This window comes from Pinus tabuliformis, chromosome 7, assembly GCF_031772625.1.
Source record: "Pinus tabuliformis cultivar Carrire ecotype Pingquan chromosome 7, CPIR1, whole genome shotgun sequence".
Lineage (NCBI taxonomy): Eukaryota > Viridiplantae > Streptophyta > Pinopsida > Pinales > Pinaceae > Pinus > Pinus tabuliformis.
Window position 1 is genome coordinate 853,052,479 of NC_142293.1, and position 23,565 is coordinate 853,076,043.

At 40.8% G+C, this 23,565-nt stretch overlaps 1 pseudogene; it reads left to right on the plus strand.

Annotated features, from left to right (window-relative positions):
* LOC149250302 (E3 ubiquitin protein ligase DRIP2-like) overlaps positions 1 to 23,565 on the plus strand; it is a 313,805-nt pseudogene that overhangs the window by 45,305 nt on the left and 244,935 nt on the right.

Sequence of the window (23,565 nt, forward strand, 5' to 3'; positions counted from 1 at the left end):
GCCAAGAAGAGATCAGACGGCAGACAAAGGCGGGAAGCAGCAGTAAGGGGATCAGAGTCAAAAAGGAAGAGGAGGAAGATGTTGCCCTAGCATTTGAGGGAAAGCAAGAAAAGCGGAAGAAGGATCTCTCCAAGATCAAGTGCTTCCACTGTGGGGAGCTGGGTCATTATGCGACCCAGTGTCCAAGGAAGAAGAGTAAGGGAGAGTCTTCCGAGACTAAGGCAACACCAACAAGGGCAGAGAAGGAAGTGGAGACAGACGATGACTGTGCCATGAGTGCACACACACCACTTGAGCGGAAGTGGGGAGACATCGAGCTGTAGTCAGGCGGACTACAGGCGATGAGGGGCAAGATCCTTGAGGTACCCAGCCTCTTGGATTAGACCTTGCTACGAGAGCCTCGAAGAGGAGTAACAGGACTGGCTGATGTGGGTAGAGACGGATGCAAATGGAGCAACAGAGAGAGCTACAGTGCAGGAGTCCCGAGACAGCGCGAGGCAGCAGGTTGCACCAGTGCGACAGGCACAGGAATGTTGCACCAGTGCAGGGTGGCACAAGAGAGGTGTGCAACGGTGCGAGATGCAGGGAGTTGTTGCAGGAGTGCAAATGTCAGAGAGGGAGCACTTGTCAGCGGCAGAGGGAGTTTCAGCATCAGCGGGTGGCTCTAGCCCAACAAAGAGGTCAGAGTTGGGAGATCAGTTACTTACTTCTCAGTAACTGAGTTGCAATGCAGCAGTGGGCAGCATGATGAGAGGAGTTGCAGTGCGGATGCAGTGTTGGGAGAAAGGACCAGCAGCAACACGGATCCAGAGGGAGTTGTCGTATAGATGCAGCAGTGGCAGTGGTAGAAACATGGGCAGCAATACAGGATACAGTAGTGCAGAGGATGGTGGGCAGCAGGCCTAGCATCAGCATAGGGACCAATGCTGGATGATCAGAGTAATACTTAGTGAGGAGTATTGCTAGAGCACAGTCCTCGATAAGAGGGAGTGTTGATTTGTGGTAGCATCGGATGTGCTTTAGCCACGAAATTTGGTAGAGAGGTTGGGGCACATGAGATCTCCAATACCCAGAAAGGGTTTGGGCAGATTCTCAACAGTTCAGGAGATATTAAAATAATTAATATTTTTAATGAAGTCCCTAAGTCTAAACTTAGGGAAAATAACATATTAATGTGAATTAATATAAAATTGTGTTTGAATGGTCCAAAAGTCATGGATCAAGCCAGATCTTATCTTAGCCGTTGATTAGGGACTTAATCTCGGCCGTTGATTTGTCAACGAGAAAAGTATAAGAGGAGGCTTGAGGGTCACTTGGAGAATACACCAGATGATCAGTCATTCTATTCTCTAGAGCGGGGTTTGCTAAGAGAGATAGAATCAGTGATCGGAGTTGCAACTGAGGGGCATTGAGTACAGAGAGACAGAGAGGCAGAGATAGTGCCGGGAGATTAGCGTAGGAGCTAGAGAGAGTGACGCAGTAGCAGCCAGGGCTCACGCAGAGCCACGCAAAGGCAGGCAGGGCTCACGCAGAGGCAGCCAGGAGCTGCGCAGTGCTCTAGAGAGGCCACCGTTGCTGACGTAGAGGGCCAAAAGGCTGATGCAGGGCCTCCTGTGGCTGACGTAGGCCCATTCAGGGTGGCGCATGGCCAATGCTGGGCAGAGAGAGGCTGACGCAGTCTAGAGAGGCAGATGTTGGGGTTTCTAGGGCAAATTGGAGCTGAGGAGCTACCGGAGGATTTATCTGGGGTTTCGGCCAGGACATTTGTTTCAGACTGAGAGGTACTACTGCCAAGGAAATTCTTTGTTGGGTAAGCTGAATTTGGCACCCAAATTGTACTCTGAAATTGCTTAATAAGAAAACCCTCAGATAGTTGCACCGATTTTCCCGCATTGGGTTTTTCCAGGGACATTGGTCCAAAAATAACGGTGTCATTGTTTATGTTTCCTTCAGTTGATGATCTGTAATATGTTAAGCATGCACTAGTGTTTATTTTCAGTATTTACATTGTAAATAACTTGTTAAGTAACGGAACAAGTAGGTAGGAATAAATCAGTAAAGTGCATGGAGGGTTTCTAACTGGTAGACTTAGAAACTTCAACAAATTTTGGCACATTTTTGACTTAGGAAGAGGGCCCCTCACTTCGACTTAGGGACTTTGGGGCTAATTTGACTTTATTTAGCAGCTAGTGGAATGTGAGGGCCACCCACATGAGGAATTAGAACTAGCCATTCGATATGCTTGGAGGGAAATCCAATGGGTGGATGGAGGGGCCCACATGAGCCTAAGGAGACCCAAGGAGATATAAGGAGAGATCAGCTCTCATTTTGGATCATCTTTGACATTTGCAAACAAACACACATCTGTTCACTTTGTTGTTTAGTGAGTCTCCCGGCTATTTAGCCACGAGTCTCTCACGTGGGAGATTCAACCTCTACTTCAAGGGACCATCCGTGCCCGCCCTAGGGAGGCTGTTCTATAGGAGTTTTCAGGAGTTCTGGGGCAGCAACACACATCAATGACCAACGCAGAGAGGGAGTGCGTATTTCTGGGCAGCGAGGAATCACGTAGAGGGAGTTTGAGACCAGCAGGGATCTCATTGCTTGTCGGGAGGTCAGGGAGCTGAGGTAGCAGCATTGGGCAGGCATTTTCGCTGGAGCTTTCAACTAGTTGAGCCAACATACTAGCAATTCACATTTCTGGGTAGAGGGACAGTGCAGAGGCCACTCAACAGAATTTTGTGGTGTTTGGGAGCAGCTGATCCGGGCCAAGAGTTCATCCGGGAAGTTAGGAGTTGGATAGCAGGGATGAACCTAGCATTTTGGAGGAGTTTGCAGAGGGATTTGCAGGTAGTTTCCAGCAGGTCGAATTTGGCAGCGATAGCTGGGGTGAGGCTCCAAGGGGGTCGAAAAACAGAAGTCAAAACCAGTCAAATCTACTTTTGGGTTTTTCTGGGTTTTGGCCAAGGAGTCCGGGGTTAAAAGCATATAAATTTTTGGGCAGTTTTAGTGCACTTTCCAGCCATTCAAAATTCAGCAATGCAACAGTTTTCTGGGCAGCGCAGTGCAGATTGGTGCAGCAGCTAGGCAGCCTTCAGCTCAGCCATTTTCCTACTTGGGTTTGGTCCTGCTTGTCCATTGAGACAAGACTTGGTGCACCATTCCACTATCTATTGTATTTGGCTTGCAAAAATATAATAAAATTGCTCAGAAGTTCTTCATTTGCAGTTTTTCTGTGGGTACTCGATGAATATTTCGTTTTTGTATTTTGCTGCGTATAATATTTGTTGTTTCACTTGTATTTCCTATTTAGGATCATTACAGGGGACATGGACATTACAATGTTTTACATGGCAATCTTTTCTTAAATTAATGAACTTTTTATGTATGCATTTCGTTGAGTTAAATTTGCCGAATTTTTAGTTTGGGATATTAAACTTTATTATTGCCCTACAGCTGAGCAAACTGCTGACATAAGTCTCAACTACTTGGTAATTATGAGTTTGTCAAGTTTAGAGATAAACTTGGGATTGTATCAGGTTTAGTCATTAAAAGTGGGTATTAGATCCCCAAGTTAATATGGGTAATAATTACATCAACAAACATTTGTTGTGTATGCTTTATTTGAGTTGGAGTTGTTATTCTTTATGTAGTATGTAGTTCATTGGGAATAATTTGTTATGCATGGATGCTAGTTTGTTAGAGGCTTTATGTAGCTATGTAACGGGGCTAATATGTAGTGTAATGTTTGAGTTGGTGTATGCAATCTTGCAGAGTTAAATCTTCACTTAGACATAAAGTTAAAAAAAGTCTATAACTACTGATAAGCACTTAACAGACTTGCTGAAAGCCATTCTTTGTAAAACAATGAAATGACAGGCTTAGATATTTTCTTTTCTCCATTAGATCAAAATATTAGATTACAATTCAAGATTAAAAGCTGTCTTCGCCAGCTTTCCTTTTTCGTGAATGTTATGAATCTGACTTTCTGAATTCATGCATGACTAAATTTTATAGTGTAACGATGAGACATCTTTAGTGGAAGGCCTCATAATATTTTGGGAGGAAGCCACAGGCACATATCGAGTACTGATACCAGTGTTGCGGGGGAGCACCCCCCCCTCTCGATCCCGCTCCCAATCCGTGCTCCGGGCGGGAGCATCGCTCCCGTCGCTCTAGGAGCGATCCGGGAGCGGTCGGGAGCGATCCAGGTTATAAAAATTGCTCCCCGCGGCGGTGAGCGACGCCTGGAAAAAAACGCACGGAAAAAAAAATTCGCCCAAAAAAAAAAAAGACGGGTATGAAAATAAAGTGAGGGAGGGAATATAAATAGACCCTCCCTCATATTCATTTCATTGTTTGAGAGTGAGAGTGAGAGTGAGAGTGAGAGTGAGTGAGAGCAAGAGAGTGAGGAGCAAGGAGAGAGCAAAGAGCAAGAAGCAAGAGAGTGAGAGAGCAAGAGAAAGCAAGGAGCAAGGGGAGATTGAAGAGCTTGCAAGGGGAGATTGGAGGCCAAAGAGGTAGGCTCTACACTCTATTCTAGCAATTTTTTTTTAATGTTCATTCCTAAATAAATAAATAATTTTTTTCTCTATTTCCCATTCCCATTCCCATTCCATTTTTTTGCAGATTCAAAACTTCAAATTTCAAACATCATGGTTATATTTCTTGGCATTTTCTTCTTCTTGGTTCCTTTTTTGGTTATTATGGTGTTGGAGAGTAGAAAAAGGAGGGTTGAAAATGAAGAAGGGGATGAAGAAGTGGGTCATAGTGGATTTGATGAAAACCTCGGAGAGGAGGAGTTGGAGGAGAGTGAACATGAGTCAGCTGAAGCTCAAAAAAATAAACAAGACCAAACCCCATTGTGGAAATATGTTAATAGGCTTGAAGCAGGGAAAGGGGGTGGAACCACTAAATTTCATTGCCCCCATTGCAACAATAATTACACAGGTTCATACACCCGTGCCAGAAAGCACCTTTACGGGAAAGGCCATGGGATGGAGATAAACAAATAGGAATCAAAACTTGTACAGGTGTGTCAGCAACAGATAGAGCCAAATACATAAGGGAAGAGGAGGAAGCCCAATACAAATCTAAAAAATCAAAGGGTTTCTTTGAACCAAGCTCACAATCACAAAGAACTCCTTCAGCATCCTCCCAAGGCAGTGGATATGGAGGCACAGGGTCACCAAGTTTAAGGTGTAGAAGCATATCAAATTTCCTTGATGAAGGGTGTAGGAATGATGTGGATTCAAAAGTTTACAGGTTTCTCTATGCATGTGGGATACCATTCAATGTTCTTCGCTCACCTTATTGGCACGAAATGGTTTCTGCCATAAATGATGCCCCTAAAGGATACAAGAGCCCTGGGTATGACAAGGCTAGAACCGTTGGACTTGATCATGAAAAAGCAAAAATATCACATTCTTTGAATAGAATGACAAGTTCTTGCACTGACCATGGCGTGTCCATTGTATATGATGGATGGACAAATGTAAAAGGCAAGCCATTGATAAGTGTTCTTGCTGTGTCTATTAGTGGTGCCATCTTTTTTTCAGCGTATGATTACTCAGACAAGTTCAAGACCGGCATCAACATTGCAAAACCATTACTTGAAACAATTGAGTGTAATGGGCCATACAATGTCATCCAGGTCATCACTGATAATGCTCCTAATTGTAAGGCAACGGGAGAAATTATTGAGGATAAATACCCCAACATATTTTGGTCTGGGTGTTTGGTTCACACAATGAACCTTTTGATGCATGATATTGTTAAGAACAAAAACGAACAATACAAATGGATTGGTGATTTGTACAAGAGAGGCAAAGAAATGATCAAATTTATTACAAATCATAGCAATACCCATGGCCTTTTCCGTAGTCACTCAAGATTGGAGTTGTTGAAGATTGCGAGGAATAGATTTCGTAGCTATTACCTCACCTTCAGGCGCCTTTTGAAGGTAAGAGAGTCATTGGCTAGCATGGTATCAAGTCCACACTGGCAAGTATTAAAGGAAAGGGCTACAAATGCAGCTGACAGGCAAGGTTTTGAATAGGTGGAGGAGACCGCTCTTGATGGTATGTTTTGGGCACGTGTGAGGCAAGTATTGGATTTCACCAAGCCCGTTTATCACATGATTCGGTTTGTAGATACAGATAAACCAGTGATTGGCGAGGTGTATGAGCAGATGGATACCATGTTGGGGCAAATAAAATATATTGTTCATAAAAATGATCCCAACTTGTATAAACTGATTCACGATTGTGTGTGTATACGGTGGGATAAACTTAATGTTCCACTACATTGCTTGGCGTATATCCTTATGCCAAAATACTACTCTGCATCTTGGTTGGGCCAACCTGCACCAGGGGGTGGGGTTAGGGTCAAACCCCATATAGATGAAGAGGTATCTACAGGATATTTGCAAGCATTAGAAAAGTTGATACCTGACAGGGAGGAATGTGCTAGTGTGCGTCTTGAATTAGGTAGATACTTCAGTTGCACTAGTTTGTTTGGTACCTTTCATGCAATGGAAGATAGAGACAGATTTGATGCTCTCACATGGTGGGAATCATATGGCGGCCAGGGACTTTTGCCAAAATTGGCAAAAAAATTTCTCTCACAGGTTGTAAATACTTCTTCTGCAGAGAGGTGTTGGAGCACCTACAGCTTCATACATAATGTGAAAAGAAACAGACTCAATGAAAACCGGGCAGAAAGCTTGGTTTATGTGCACTACAACTTGAGGTTGTTGAGTCATTACTGTGATCGGGCTTATGAGGATCCAACATATAAAATTTGGGACAACCACCCAGAGGATGATAATTTGGAGGATGGCACTATACATCTTGAAGAACTGGAAGCGGAACTTATGAGAGAGGAAGATGAAGCAATAACCATGCCACCTCCACCATCTAGTAGCAGTGCTCGAGTTCCGAGTCTTGTTCCTTTGCTGTCGCCGCCTCCATCTACACCCTCACGTGGAGGGCATGTGCCTTCTGGTTCTGGTCGTCGGTCTATGTGGGAGGAGACTCCTAGAAGACCACCATGACTTGTTCATACATCAGACACTTCTCGTGGCAAGGGCCACATGAAGTAGTAGATAATAGATTTACAGTTTACTTGTCTTTTCTAGTTTCTATTAGTTTTCATAATTGTTGAGTCTTGACTCTTTCATATTTATTATGATATTTTTTGTAAACAATATATGACAATTTAAGTTTGAAGTTTGAAGTTGGCAATTATAACTCATTGGTAATGGTTCTGAATTATGAATATGATGCTTCGTGAAAGTTGTTTCATTTCATTTCATAATTCATTTTATAACATTTCATTTCATGTTAGATATTATTTCGTGTAATGGTTAAACTTAGCTTACAAATACAACTTTGGTGATCAATGATGATAAATGTTATATATTGAATTTTCAATTTTGAAAGCTTGAAGTTGAAACTTTAAGATTGATGAATCATGATTCACGAGACTCAATATGTTGTATGTTACTAACTTGTGGACGTGGTTGATGAAGATTATAACTTCTAGATGATTGATGTTATATGGTTCAATGATCAATCTATGTTTTTTTATGTTTTTTTTATATCTAATTCATCATTCTACATGTTTTGTTGACATATATGTATCAAAATATAAAAAGTATATATATTATATAAAAATCGCTCTGGGATTCGCTCCCAAACCGGGAGCTTTTGAAAATGTCGCTCCCGCACCCGTTTTTGCTCCCGCTCCCAAGTAACACTGACTGATACTGCTGTCTCTTGAAACTTTTTGGTTCTCTATATTAGGTGTTTCTAGAGCTTTGATGTCTCAGAAAACATATGAACTTGGACAGTGTTAACTCAACTTTTGTGTGTCTTTACTAGTTGCCATTTATGATAGAACTAGTTTTAGTTGCTGTATATGTTGGTTGTTTATTCCAGGACGTACTTGTGGTAATTTGCTTCAGAATTCCTCCTTGGAAGTTAAATGCATCACCTCAATATTACATATAACTGAAAAATTCATTGATGAAACTGACATATCAATGACTATGTAAGTATTTCAGCATCTCCTGTGGATATAAGCACTGCATATAGAAATTAGAATCCTTTTCTATTTTTTGGTTATGAGATTGCCTGATTTTAATTGTAAATGTGGTTAGGTAAATATTTCTTTCTAGTTACATGTAACATGACTGTAATAGGTGTTCCTGGCTCCAGATTATTGACATTGTCTCATCAGGGAACACATTGCATTGATTTCAAGAGTTATAATATTGTGCACATTGAAACTTGCCACATAGCAAATGCCCACAGTTCTAGTAGTTTTTAATGTCATCTTGGTTAACTATGGTCTTGGAGGATTCGTTTTTTTGCATTCTGTTTCTCCTGCAAATGAATAGTGTAGTGAGATGCTTCACAGTATCTTCTTACAATGCCTTTCATTCTATGGTTAAAAAATTACTGGCTTTAGGTTACATTGAACACAAAGTGTAAAAATTTTTAATTGAGCAAGAAGTATATTTAAATTATTTATGTGAAGAAGTAAAGTACTGTTCTGTTTCTATTATTTAACTCCTGTCTGAATTCTTTGAGAACCGAGGCCTTTATAGTTGTGAATATGAGTCCATACCAAAGGACCAAACCAGGGTCTTTGGCGAGGTGCTCACTTTCTTATTTATTTCATTATTAATATGCAAACTAGATGCATTCCTCCATTCTCATTAATTGTGTCCTTGTGTGCTGCAGTTTGTAGGAAATGCATTTATAAGAAGCTACTTGACGAGGAGGCATCCCACTGCCCTAAATGTGATGAATATCTTGGCTGTGTTCCTGTGGAGAAGCTCAGGTATTGCACTGTGGTTTTATTTCTCCTTTACTACCTGAGTTAGATGTGTATACGTGATTGTGCTTGATCTCACCCATTTCACTGTTTGACAAGATCTAGCATATGGAATAATAAATTGTTGATACAGCTTTCAGGTTCAGATGTAGATTTTGATGCTTTGCTTTCTTAAGAATCAGTATACTAACACAATTTAACCTGATACCTCATTCATCGAATATTTTTGATGTCATCTTCATCTGTATTTCATATTTTGGTGTAATATTCCTTCCTGCTCGAGAGATTGATTCAGTTGTGCTTTAAGTTGCAGTTGTCTTCTTTAGGTGAGTGAGAGTATCATATTATGTCCAACAACTTGCTTTTGGATTTTTTATATATCACATACTATTGTCAAAGCCTGTATTAAGGATGTTACATTGTTTATCATGGTGTTTCACATATGTTTTTTTTTCCCCTGGAAAAATCGTAATTTTATTCAAAAAGAGCAAAATTACATGTTGTAGATGCTAATGAGCATATGCAGTAATAGCAGGTCCTGATTTCTCAGAATCCATAAAAGACTAATCTATTCTTTCCTACCTTTCTTCTTTTCCACTTTTCGCCAACCACCAGTGTTGGGAGTGGAAGTTACAATAGACATTTGATTCTCATTGGTATTAGTTAGATATTCTTTGTCAGAATCCAATCCCTCTGATCCATGGATTCGTTTGCTGCCACTAACTTCTTTCCCTGTTGTGTGCTGCTCGTACTGCTGCGAAGGGTTGCTGGGCCGCTGTGTTAATGCAGAGTTGTGCACTATGTTGTCCTTCTGTGGACTGATTTGTACAGTCTGCACATTATTGTCTGTAGTGTTTTCTGTTGTCTCATCTTCTTATGTTGTTTCTGCTCGAGGCTCAGTGCGTTGCCAACCTTTTGGTTTTTGAGATTGTTTCTTATGGCTTTTGGAGTCTTTTTTAGCTTGTGGGCATGCACTGTGAAGGTGACCTGTTTGTTGATAGCCACGGCAGCGGAATGTTGTATTTTCATAATCTAGTGGTTGAGTCCATTGTATATTGTTATGGATCAGAATAATGCTATCAGGTAATCCTTGACTAAGATCTACTTCAACACATATTTTGGCGAAGGTAAATATGCCTCTTGAGACTCTATCCGCATCAATCTTGAGAAATTTGCCTAGTGTATTCCCCATTCCTTCTAATACTTTGTGATGCCAGAAATGTAGTGGGAGATTGTGTATCTTGACCCAAATATGCATTTTAGAAACCACCATAGTGGTGGCATCAAAACCTGGGAACCAAGGGGTCATGAAAAGTCCTGCATTGCCCCAGAACCATGGTCCCTCATTGAGGGCATATTCCTTATCCTTGACTGTGTCGAATTTGACAATAAAAAACCCCTTGGAACATAGATGAATATCACAATCAGTGTTGCACTAATCGCGATTATATCGTAAAATCGCGAGTTTTTGAAATCGGCGATATTATCGGCCGATAAATACATGTATTTTTTTTCGGCGATTTTTATGAAATTTTTGTTTTTTGTTTTTTTTTATGAGGAGGAGGAGGTGACACAACCTACCCAAGCTACCCCTGTCACCAGTAGAGGACGTGGTCTACCTCCTGTAGCTCCTAGTTCTTCAGCTTCTAGAGCACAGCAGAGTCCACTGCCAACTCCACCGACATCTACATCTAGAGGGGCAAAGGAAATCAGTAGTATTAGACTTTAGTTATTTGGTTCATTTCATTGTATATGACATTATGACTCATGATATGAGATACATTATTATATTTTTTGTTGATATTTTGAGGCTGAGTTGGGAGTCATGAGTCAGGACTTACTATTTAGGACATGATTCACTGTTATGTGTGATGTGGCACTAGAAATGATATTAAACATATTATATATTAGTTCTTTTATCATATTTATGTGTCAATGTATTTACTTTATGTTGTAAATGCTTTAGATATTAAAAAATTTGATAAAGAATGAATATTTTTGTATGTTACAATTTTTTCCCGATTTTTACCGATTTTTTCCCGATTTTTTCCGATTTTTTCCCCGCGCCGATTTAATCCCGATAACGATTAATGCAACATTGATCACGATTTGTTGTCCATGTGGAGAAAATCCATTGGTGTAAAACATCTAATTTAGGCCAAAAACCATTGAATCTACATATGACAACTTTAGTATAGAATTCTGCATAAAGCTCATTTACCTCAGGCAGAGAGACTGTCAAGGCTAGTATCTGGGATTTTTTGCTCCATGATGTAGGGTCCAAGTAGTTCTGGTGGTGGTGTTGGTTTGGTGTTGGCTTCACCCTTCCCTTTGACTGCATCTTTGAAGGAGCCTGTGCCCTTTGAGCTAGTTCTGGAGCATCCACCTCGCAGTCTCAGATTGAGGATGATGGTTGAATCTGAGACAATTCCATAGTCTTGTAATGTGTAATTATCCTGCATAATTTGTCCTGCATATATCAAGCTTTGCATACTTACTAATATGCCTATATGCACTTGGATTTCATGCTTTAATTCTTGTATCGCATCCCCTTCCAGATCTGCTTGCAGATAGTCCTTCCTTGCAGAGTTTTGATGAAAATTTGTATCAGATCCAGATCTGTGGTGGGTGGATCTGTCCTTGACAAGGGTCGATCTGCTATAAGGTGTACCGGATCTGATAGATCTGGGCGATGTGATTCCCAATCCTTTACTTGAAGCATCCGTGCTAGGCTGACATAGCCATGCTTCTTGGGTTTGTGAGGATACATTGTCCCCTTCTTGTCTTCTGCCTATAGGGTAGGGTGTTTCACATATGTTGATACTTCGTTCATAATCAATCTTCCATGATACTATATGCAACGATTGTATGTTGATGTGCATAGGCGCAGGTTGGGATATTGACATCTTTATTATTTCTAAATATTTATGTTATATACTTGCTCTTTTCCTTTAAAAACAACAGATTCATAGATTGAGCTACATATATGCCATGTGCAAAGTATTGGCTGTTTATTAAATGCAATATTTAACAAAAATTAAATGTCATCCATCTCTTTAGAACACTTATGTATTGGATTTTTTCCAGTATTCAAATATTTTATTCACAAAAATCCTACTTGTATACATGTTACATAACTTTGTGTCAAAGTTTATGTTGAATTTTGATTTGTGTAGGTACTTATTTTCTAGAGATGATTAATTGGACAAAAGAAATTAATTTTATGTTTTCATTTTATTTGTTGCAACCTTTGTTTCAGCCTGCCTTGAAATTACTCCCTTTATATCTTAAAGAGAAATGTCATATAAGCGAATCTTCCGTGAAGAGCTACAGTTTCAACTTCTTATGTGCAAGTAGTTTGGTCATTTTCTTGTATAACTACCGATGAATGTGATGATAAGTTGAAAGTCTTTTGGTTAGATTACCTCTCTTTTTGGAAATGCTGTTTATAGCAATTTACAGGTTCCCTTAGCTTTTGCATTGCGAGGGGCATTTATATGTTGTAAAAGTCATCCGGGGATTGTACTTGTCAACTGCACCCACTTGCGGGGTTTAACATAGGTCTTTGTGTTAACAAAAGGGAAATCCCCTTACTACTTTCCCCTAGTCCACACACCCTTGTTCTCGTTAGATTACTATCGACATCTAAGGTGAAGTTAAAAATGGTTTCCCCTCTATCAAAAGGATTATGGAATGGACTTTGTCACCTCCTTAGTTTCTTAGCTTTCCTTGAAAGTCATATCCTCTAAAATTTTATTTTTTAGTACAATATATTAGGGGAATTTTGAGGTTTAAAATGGGCTTCCTAAGGAAATTATAAAATAATAGTGGAAATAATAAAATAAGATTACATTACATCATCAAATTTTAGAGAGAAAAAAGAAAAAAAAAAATTTCAACTCATATTTTCAACTTATCTCCCTATGGGTTTACTCAAATTTCGAGCGGAAACACCTGTTGGATGTATAATTGATTCCTCATCCAAGGAGTATCAATGTTGCATACTTTGGATGGACCCTGCTACATGAAAACTGAGAAATGCATGAAAAACTGTGTAGTAGGGTCCATCGAAAGTATACAACATGGGTAATCCTTGGATGAGGAATTAAATTTTGCATCCAACAAGTACTCCCGCTCGAAATTTGAGTAAAACCTTGGGGAGATAAGTTGAAAATACAAGTCGAAAAAATAGTTTTATTATTTTATTATTTTTTTACTACAAAAATGGTGAATCATCCCCTATGGTTGACACATCATCTTGAATCCTATTGTTTCTTATAAAGTTTATTTTGGTTGTACATTTTTCTTTGGAAGCCCATTTTAAACCTCAAAATTCCCCTAATGTCTTGGTATTTGGAAAAAACTGAAAGAAAAGTTTCAAAATCACTTCCAAAAGATCTTTATTCCTGGAAGATGGAATGTAAATAGAAATAAAGCCAAAGAAGCTATTTGGCATGTTGTTCCTTCTAAAGTACTGAAATTTGAGTATATTTATCTATCTCAACCCTTGGGTAAGGATGAACTATTTGACCCTTTACAAGATATGTCAAAAGGAAATCCTTTGGATATGGATGAGATCCCTTATGCATTCTACAAAAAACTATGGTTTGTGGCTGGTGATGATCTTCTAATGATGTGTTAAGAAGAATTGGGAATGGAACATATGGGACAACGTGTGAATGTAGCCTTGACCAACCTTTTTCCTAAGGGGACAAAAAAAGACATGGTGGGTGGATGGAGATCAACCACCTTATCTAGTTTATCTATTTTCATGGTCTCGTGTCTCCTAGACCTAGACGACCTGGTTTGTTTACAATTTACATGATAACGTCTCTCACACACCTATGCAGACCCATTTTTCTCAAATCTGCATGACCTTGCGTTAAACTTCAAATTTTACAAGTTATATGTTTTGACCAGTCTCGTCTCTCCTAGACTTGCACAAACTTGTCTCTACAACGTTATTGGTGGCTTCAAATTCTAACATTTAGGAAAAGCTCATAATCTCCTTGGGGTGAAATAAAGGCAATGCCAATTCCATTTCCAAGTTGAGATTGGGCCCCATCGAAGCACATAGTCCAAACTTGGTCATTATTTTCTTCTTCAAAATGCCCATGCAATATCCGAAATGGGATATTTGACTAATTTTGGAGAATCTAATCTTAAAATTGGTAACTAGGGCCAAACTCCATGTAGGTCATCTTATTTATGGCAGCTGATATTTTTCTTGGAATCGAGAGCTGTAGGATTGATCTAACGATCATCCGATTTCGACATGTATTCATGGAGATATGAATTTATTTGTATTTCTTGACAATTTGTCAAGGTCGGCCAGGAGGCTAAAGTGTTTGGCACACCCCCAACTTGTCCTCCATGATTCATATAAAAGGAGGAGACCTTGTGGCATTATTCCACTCATCTCACCACACATCTTCTCTCTCTCCTACGCATTAGAAGAGCTTCTCTCTCTCACACGTGTGGCTGAAGAAGGAGGACGCAGATCAGGTTTAGGGCAGTGTTGACTTAGGGCTGAACGTGAAGGACGCAGATCTGTTTTATGCATGCGTTGACCAGCATAGTGGAAGGTTTGACTGCGTTCTTGGGTTGGGCAGCCTCTCCTAGGCTAGCCGCATTGCTGGGCAGCCAAACGCTGGCCTGTTTGACCACGGATTTGACCAACGTTGACTGGTTAGGGCTGACCGCAGGGCTGCAGTGCGTTGACTACTGTTTGACCACATTTTGTGGACTGTTTTGGGCTGCTTACTATTGCTGTTGGAGGCCGAGTTCTCCTAGGTTGACTTGAGGTCAAATTGGAGCTGTTTTGACCAGCTTTGACTTTGCTGGTTGCTGTTGTATTACTGCTGATATAAAATCACAGATTTGTGATATTGTACTATCTCTCTCTCTGCTGAATTATTGAAGAATATAGAAGAATTGATCAAAGGGTTTCCCCGCATTGGGGTTTGTCCCTGGCTAGCCGCCACATCTTGTGTCTCTTGTCTTGGCTTGTCTTCTGTCGATTTATTTATGTTCTATCAGCATTTTACTTGTATGTTAATGTGATTGCTATACTAAGAATTGACATTGGGCTAATAAGAAGAATTGAAGTAAATTGCTCTAAGCATAGAACATACCATAATTTAACATGGTATCGGAGCTGAGGTGAAGACAAAGCCCAAGCAAGAGCAAGAGCAAAGAGAAATCACCGAAGACTGTTGGAAAAAGTCAAAGGACTTCATGGGTTCCTCATCACACTTCCCTGTCGAAGACAAGCTCCGTGAGAAGTTTGACTATCATGGATGGAAAATGTCTCTTGATCTGACATTGGAAGAGCAGGAAGTGTTGGATTATGTGAGAGGCAGAATTACGGAGCCTCCATCAAATGCACCGACTGCTACAAGGAACAAGTACACTAAGGGTGAAGTCAAAGCGAAGAAGATCATCCGGGACTCTATTGACAAGTGCCTGGTGGCCTACGTTTCCGAGCTGAACACCTCCAAGGAGATCTACGATAGATTGGTAAGCTTGTTTAAAGTTAGTGATGCAAATCAAGTTTTGTTCCTCAAGAATAAGCTGAAGGATATTAAGAAGGGCAAAGACGAGGATATTCAATCCTACTTCTTAAGGATCACTGAGATCAAGAATGATCTCTTATCGATTGGAGAAGTCATTGTTGACAGGGAACTGACTATCACTACACTTGGAGGGCTCCCATTCGAATGGTATGTATTTAGAACCACTCTTCTCAACAATGATCGAATTTCGGGATTTGAGGAATTGATGGCGAGATGCATTCAAGAAGAGACAAGGATGGTAGAGCAAGAAATGCCTTCATTCAAAGGAAAACCCACTGCTTTCTCCTCTCATGCTAAAAGGAGAAATAATTCTGGGTCTAAATTCAAAGGAAAGGCCGGATCAAAGGGTGGAAGAAAGGGAAGATGCTTCGCTTGCAATAAATTTGGCCACTATGCGAGGGAGTGTCCAAATAGGAAGGACACATCTCATGACGATGATCAAAATCACTCCCGGGGCAACTCCAACCACAATCAAAGGAATGGCAGGTTCAATGGCAAAGGAAAGAGGAATGCCGGAAATCAAGGAAGTGGTCAACCCTCCAAGAAAGCAAGGAACTCCAGGTATGAATCAAATGTTGTTAACAATAAGCAAGATGAATATTATCTGATATCGACCCTCTCCACTACCTCTCCTTCGGACTCGTTGGGCAATTGGCTTATTGATAGTGGTGCCTCTAGGCATTTCACTGGTTACAAGGAAGCTCTCTCTAATCTGATAGAGAAGGAGACAAACTTGGAGATTATTCTTGGCGACAATTCCACCTATCCCGTAAAGGGTGTAGGGAATATTACTCTTCAAGTAAATCAGGGTAACACAATTCATTTGCAAGAAGTCCTATATGTACCTGATCTCAAGAAGAACCTGGTGTCCATTTTGGTAATGGAAGACAAAGTCTACAAGGTGGCCTTCATCGATGGCAAGTTACATGTGTGGAAAAAGAATTTTAAAGATGCTTTCACTCTTGGGTTTCGAGTTGACTCTTTCTATCAAGTTGGAGGAAGTCTGTTGGTAGTCATGTCTTGCAGCACAACTCTTCAGTTTGAACTATGGCACCGGAGGTTTGCCCACCTTCATTATAAGGCTCTACCTGATGTGAGACAGATGGTGACCGGGATGCCTGAGTTTGAAGTAGAGCAAGAAGGTGTATGTCCGAGGTGTGCCGAAGGAAAACTCAAAAGGGGACCATTCCCCTCAAGCCATAGCAAGACCTCCGACATATCTGGTATGATGCCTGTGAACTCTTTGGGAGGATATTTATATTATCTCACTTTCACAGATGATTATTCTCGCAAGACTTGGATATATTTCTTGAAAAAGAAGGATGAAGTGTTCTCTTGGTTCCGTCATTTCAAAGCCTTGATCGAGAATCAAACCGAGAACAGGATCAAGATCTTAAGGACTGATAATGGGACTGAGTATGAATCCAATGAGTTCCATGACTTTTGCAAGGAAGCTGGCATTAAGAGGGAGACCACAACACCATACACTCCTTAGCAGAATGGTGTGGCAGAAAGGAGAAACCGTATGATTTTGGAAGCTGTTCATTCCATGCTCCATGATCAAAGGCTTCCAAAGTTTATATGGGCCGAAGCTGTGAATACCGCCGTATATGTTCAAAACAGATGCCCTCATCAAGCATTCGATTCCAAGACTCTCGAAGAGATGTTCACTCGTAAGAAACATGATGTCTCTCATTTTAGAATTTTTGGAAGTCCCGTATATTTTCATGTGCCGAAAAAGAAAATAAACAAATTGGGTGCATCTGGAAAGAAGGGAATCTTCGTGGGCTATAGCGAAACTTCGAAGGGCTATAGAATCTATGTGGTTGGTCAAAGGGAAGTCAAGATAAGTCATGATGTCACCTTTGACGAAGATATGGCTCTTAGCAAGGTTGACAATCTTCTTATTCCGAGAAAAGATAAAGAGGCTGACACCAGGAAGCCGGATGAGAAGGAAGATGAGACGATGCCCGATGTGGAAGAACCTATGGATCCTATTGATCCCCCTCCGCAAGAGCCTTCCTCTTCTAGGAAGAGGCCCTCATGGCTTAGGGGGACACTTGATGATGCTGAAGGACATATTGCACCCAGAGGGACTTTCCGTGAAAGTAAGAAGCCGACCAGGTATCAGGGATACTTGACCATTATGAGCACAATTATTCAAAATGAGCCTTCATCGTTCGAAGAAGTCGTGAAGCATCAAGTATGGAAGGATGCTATGAATGAGGAATACGAGTCCATCATGAAGAATGATGTCTGGGATGTGGTCCCCAGACCCCAAGACAAAATAGTTGTCACCTCGAAGTGGCTTTACAAAATAAAGCATGGAGTTGATGGGAGTGCTGAAAAGTATAAGGCTCGCTTTGTCGCTCGTGGCTTCTCTCAAAAGGAAGGTATAGATTATGATGAGATATTTGCACCTGTTGCCCGATACACCACCATCCGCTCGATCATAGCCCTTGCTGCTTTGCAAGGATGGAACCTACATCAAATGGATGTCAAGACCGCGTTCTTGCATGGTTCGATTAAAGAGGAATTCTATGTGGAACAACCCGAGGGGTTTGAGATTCATAATCGGGAATCTCACGTATGCAGGTTGAAGAAATCCCTCTATGGGCTGAAGCAAGCACCCCGAGCTTGGTATGAGAGGATCGATAGCTACTTGATGAAGCTGGGATTCACTAGGAGTGAAACCGATCCAAAACTTTACTTTAAGGTTGAGGATGATAAACCTCTCATACGGGTGTTGTATGTTGATGACCTCTTTTTGACAGGTGCAGACCCTCTCAATCACAAATGTAAGAGGGAGTTGGCTTCCGAAGTTGAGATGGACCTAGGACTGATTCACTATTTCCTAGGGCTCGAAGCCTAGCAAAAGCCAGGGGAGATTTTCCTATCTCAAGGAAAATACGTGGTGAAAATATTGGAGAGATTCGGTATGGTGGACTGCAAGCCCGTGACTACCTCGATGGAGCTTAACTTCAAGAAGTTATGCGGTAGTGCTGCTGGACCTGCTTTGGGAAATGCTATTGAGTATTGTCAACTCATAGGAGCATTAATGTTCTTGGTGAACTCCCGTCCGATATATGTTTTGCAGTCAACATGCTGAGCCAATATATGGTTGAGCCTCATCACTCACATTGGATTGGTGCCAAGAATCTTCTAAGATATCTTCGGGGCACAATCACTCATGGGTTGAGATACATTGCCGGAGATGTGAGGCTACATGGATATTCCGATGTTGATTGGGCAGGCAGTGTGGTGGACCGAAAGAGCACTTCCGGGTGTTGTTTCTCTTTGGGTTCTGCCTCGATCTCCTGGATGAGCAGGAAGAAAAAGTCGATGGCTTTGAGCACCGCTGAGGCAGAGTACATTGCTGCGAGTATGGCCTCTTGTGAGGCTGTCTAGTTGAGGAATCTCTTCAGTGAGCTATTTGGACATACATTGGATACTACCGTGATCCTTTGCGACAACCAGAGTGGGATTTGTTTATCCGAGAATATCGTATTTCATGATTGTTCCAAGCACATCGATATCAGGTACCACTTTATCCGGGATATGGTATAGCGAGGAGCAATAAGGCTCCATCATATCGGTACATATGAGCAGGTCGCCGACATTCTGACGAAGCCCCTGGGAAATGTCAAATTCTTGACTTTCCGATCTTGACTTTCCGAGAATGACTAGGAGTCATTGAGAGACCCTCTTATGAGGGTCCTGTATGATGCATACATTGAGCTCTGGGAGCTCCGGGGGGCTTGGGGTACTTCTTGGAGCGACGAGCGACCATAGGGTGACTCACCCTCCCCTAGTGGTGCGCTGTGTACAGGGTGAATGGTTCAGCCTTCCCCTGTGATACCTCGTGGCGACATGTAGGCAAGATGAGTGGTTCATCCTTCTCCTGCCGAGACATCCTACCCATGTAGTCTGGGACTCATGGGAAGTACCTCTCATCTGGCCAATGAGTAGGGAAATGAGGATAGGGACCATAGTAGTACCGATGGATGCATCGTGTATCTATCATACTCCCTATGCTAGGATGACATTGATCTGGGATCAATTGGAACTGACTTCGGGTCAGTAAGAGTGATATAATTCACTCTCTTTTGAATTGATCTAGGATTAGTAAGAGTGGTATGACACACTCTCTAGGATTGACTTCGGGTCAGTAAGAGCGCTATTGAGCACTCTCTTTTATCTGGGACTGACTTCGGGTCAGTAGAGGATGGTATGATACATCCTCGATCATTTCTTCTTCTTCATAGTTCAGCAGAGCAGAGCCGAGCAGTGCATTTGATGGCAGAGATAGTATCGACAGACAGATGGATTAACAGATGGAGTTCTCCCTAGTTGAGAGGGAGTGTTAAAATTGGCAACTAGGGCCAAACTCCATGTGGGTCATCTTATTTATGGCAGCTAATATTTTTCTTGGATTCCTCTCGTCGAGAGGTGTAGGATTGATCTAACGATCATCCGATTCCGACATGTATTCATGGAGATATGAATTTATTTGTATTTCTTGACAATTTGTCAAGGTCGACCAGCAAGCTAAAGTGTGTGGTACACTCCAACTTGTCCTCCACGATTAATATAAAAGGAGGAGACCTTGTGGAATTACTCCACTCATCTCACCACACATCTTCTCTCTCTTCTACGCATTAGAAGAGTCTCTCTCTCTCACACGTGTGGTTGAAGAAGGAGGACACAAATCAGGTTTAGGGCAGCGTTGAATTAGGGTTGAACGTGAAGGACGTAGATCTATTTTATGCATGCGTTGACCAGCATAGTGGAAGGTTTGACTGCGTTCTTGGGTTGGGCAGCCTCTCCTAGGCTAGCCGCATTGTTGGGCAACCAAACGCTGGCCTGTTTGACCATGAATTTGACCAGCGTTGACTGGTTAGGGCTGACCGCAGGGCTGCAGTGCGTTGACTACTGTTTGACCACATTTTGTGGACTGTTTTGGGTTGCTTACTATTGCTGTTGGAGGCCGAGTTCTCCTAGGTTGACTTGAGGTCAAATTGGAGCTGTTTTGACCAACATTGACTTTGCTGGTTGCGATTCTGTTAAGGTGCGATTCTTCCTTTTAGCTACACCATTTTGCTGTGGAGTATATCGAACAATATGTTGCAATTTAATTCCATGATCAGTCCAAAAGTTGATGAGTTTGTTGTTAACATATTCTCCGCCATTATCAGATCTTAGCTTAAGAATTTGATATCTATATTGTTTCTCAACAAAGGCCTTAAAGGCCAAGAACATGTTAAAGACTTCACTCTTGAGTTTTAAGAAGTATAGCCAAGTGCGTCTCGAGAAATCATCAATGAATGTTAAGAAATACTTGTAGCCAGAGAATGAGACAACTGGAAGTGGACCACATAAATCACTATGCACAAGTTGTAAAGGGGTTGAGGCGTGCCAAGAGGCACGTTTTTCAAAACTATCCCAATGATGTTTTTCGAGTACACATCTGGAACAAACACCATCTCTGCAAGATACCATAGGAAGACTTGTCACCATATTTTCTTTACATAGATTTTGAAGGGAGCGATAGTTTAAGTGACCAAATTGCTCATGCCAAAGTTTGCTTACTTCATCATTATGAGCAACAAATACCGAGGGAAGAGTTGATGACCCAAAGTTGTTAAACTTATACAACCTTGTAGAATCATCAACAATGCCAGTAGCTAAAATCTGTCTAGGATCTCTTAGATCCTTAATTACAACATCATGAGGTGAAAATTCAACGGTTTTACTGTCACCTGAATGAGTTATCTGATATACAAATAGAAGGTTGCAAGATAAAGTAGGAACACATAATACATCATTAAATTGACCATTGTCTATATGAATAGTTCCAGTCCCTACAACACTAAGAGATCTATCATCACCAACATATATATTTTTGGTGTTACAATCATTTAAGGAAGAAAACATGGCTTTGTTTTTGGCCATGTGATAGGAAGCTTTAGAATCAATGAGCCACTCACGAGAATGAGAAGAAGAAGATACATTTAGTGCATAACCAAATCGAGATACTTGACAACCACATACAGAAAGTGTTATTCCTGAAGATGAAGTTGAAGTTGAAGAGTGCTTCAAATGGATGTTACACTTCTTCATTGTTGCTTCCAAGGCTTCCATCTTCTTAAAGCATTTGGATTCTAAGTGGCCATCATGATTACAAAAGTTGCAATGTCTATCAGTCTTCTTCCCTTTGTTTTTAGTTGCCTTATCATTTTGTTGAGTTGATTTTTCATTTTGAGACTGAAATGGCTTAGGACCCTTGTTTGGTTTAGGACCATTCTTTTTAGGATGTTTCTTCTTAGGATTCTTTGAACTTGGTTGTTGCTGGGCTGCTAAGGCTTTCTTAGAAGAGTTTCCAGTATTAAGAAGACCAAGATGTAAGAGTTTTTCTTGTTCTCTTATTAAAGAATCACAAAAGGCATCAAAAGAGGGGGACTTGTAGTCTTGTCCTTGAGAAATAAAGGCTTCTCTAGTAGAATGGAAGGTCAAAACAAACACAGAGTAGGCTAGTCCTAACTTAGTAAGAATGGAATAGATAAGGCTACCATCTTCTTTCTTAACCTTAACACCTTCCAAGAGAAGTCTAAGGGTCTTGAACTTGGACAAAAAATCTTCAATGGAAGAAAAATTATTGGGGTCCAACGTAAGCAACTCATTTTCAAGTTGATAGGCTCTAATTTTATTTTTAATTCCAAAAGCTTTATTGATCTTTTTCATTGTTTCATCGGGGGTATCAATTTCTCCGATATGGAATCGAAGGTTTGGAGAAATAGACATCCCTATCAACCCACGTGCTTGATCTTGCTTATTTTCCCATTTGGCTTGCTTATCTTCATCTTGAGGTTTAGACTCTTGGCCTGAGGCTATTCTATAAATACCTTTACTTCTAAGTAAATCCACCATGTAGGATAGCCATTGGAAGTAGTTGGTGTTGTCAAGAATAACTAGGCATAAACTTTCCATTTTAAAAGAAACTGAAGCTGTATATGCTGAAACTAAGTGTTCAAAATGAAAGATCTCGAAAAATTAGGTTGATTAAAAAAAAAGGCTCTGAAAATGGCTTCCGGATGAAGAAGTTATGGCTTTTTGAAGAAAAGTTGTTGAAGATGCCAATGAACCACGTGAATGTTTGGAAGTTGATGATAATGTTATATTTAAAAGAAAAATTCCCCCCCTTTCCAAACTTAATTGAATTAGCTCACTTTAAAAAAAAGATTACTTTATGTGACCTGTTGAAGAATGTAGGGCATACATAATTACATTGATTCTTCGTTACATGATAACAATTTGTGAAGTATTTAAACAATTTATCTTAGCTTGATGTTTACTTCATTATTAACATGTGTATGTTAACTTCATCAAATTGCTATCAAAACAAAAGAGACAAGAACACGAATGTTTGGCTTTCTGCCAGGGCCAAAACCTCTCCCTCTTGGAGAGGAAAACCCATGCATAAAATTCTTCTTATAGAGATTCCATTGACGAATACCAAGACCATGACCCTTGACATAGCTAGCCTCTCCAAGACCAAGACATCTTATCCTCTTCCTAGCTGAGTTCGTCATGACTGCTGTACTGCTGAAGTCATCACTGTTGTATCACTGAAGTCTTCATCATAGCCTCTTCATCATATTACAGAGATCTCTTGTCTCTTTTGATATCTTCATTGAGATCTCCCTTGATCAATGTACGGAGGGCTTTATTGCTATTACACCATATTTGAATCATCACTGAACCTTAGCTGGAGATATCATCATGTTGACTGTGAGCAGCAAAGAGTATACGTTATAACAGAAGTTCCGAGACAGTGAGACTGAGGCTATGTTAGGACAGTCAGGATCCCGAGGTTCTTTCCATCACATACATACATCCTCTGTCATGGAACAAGTTCATAGAGGTTGTAGTTATATTCTTGCCCTGAGGTGTTTACCTTCTATATAAGCCGAGAATGTGAGTGATGTTGTAGCTCCTTGTTATGCCAAAAATGTGATACATATATATACGTATGCCGAGATCAAACATGATCACCATGAAGTCGAGACTGTAATATATACACATTCCTCTTCATCCATCCAAGATCTGCTCGTGGGAGATCACTTCGTCATTAGAGATTCGCCTTCAGGTA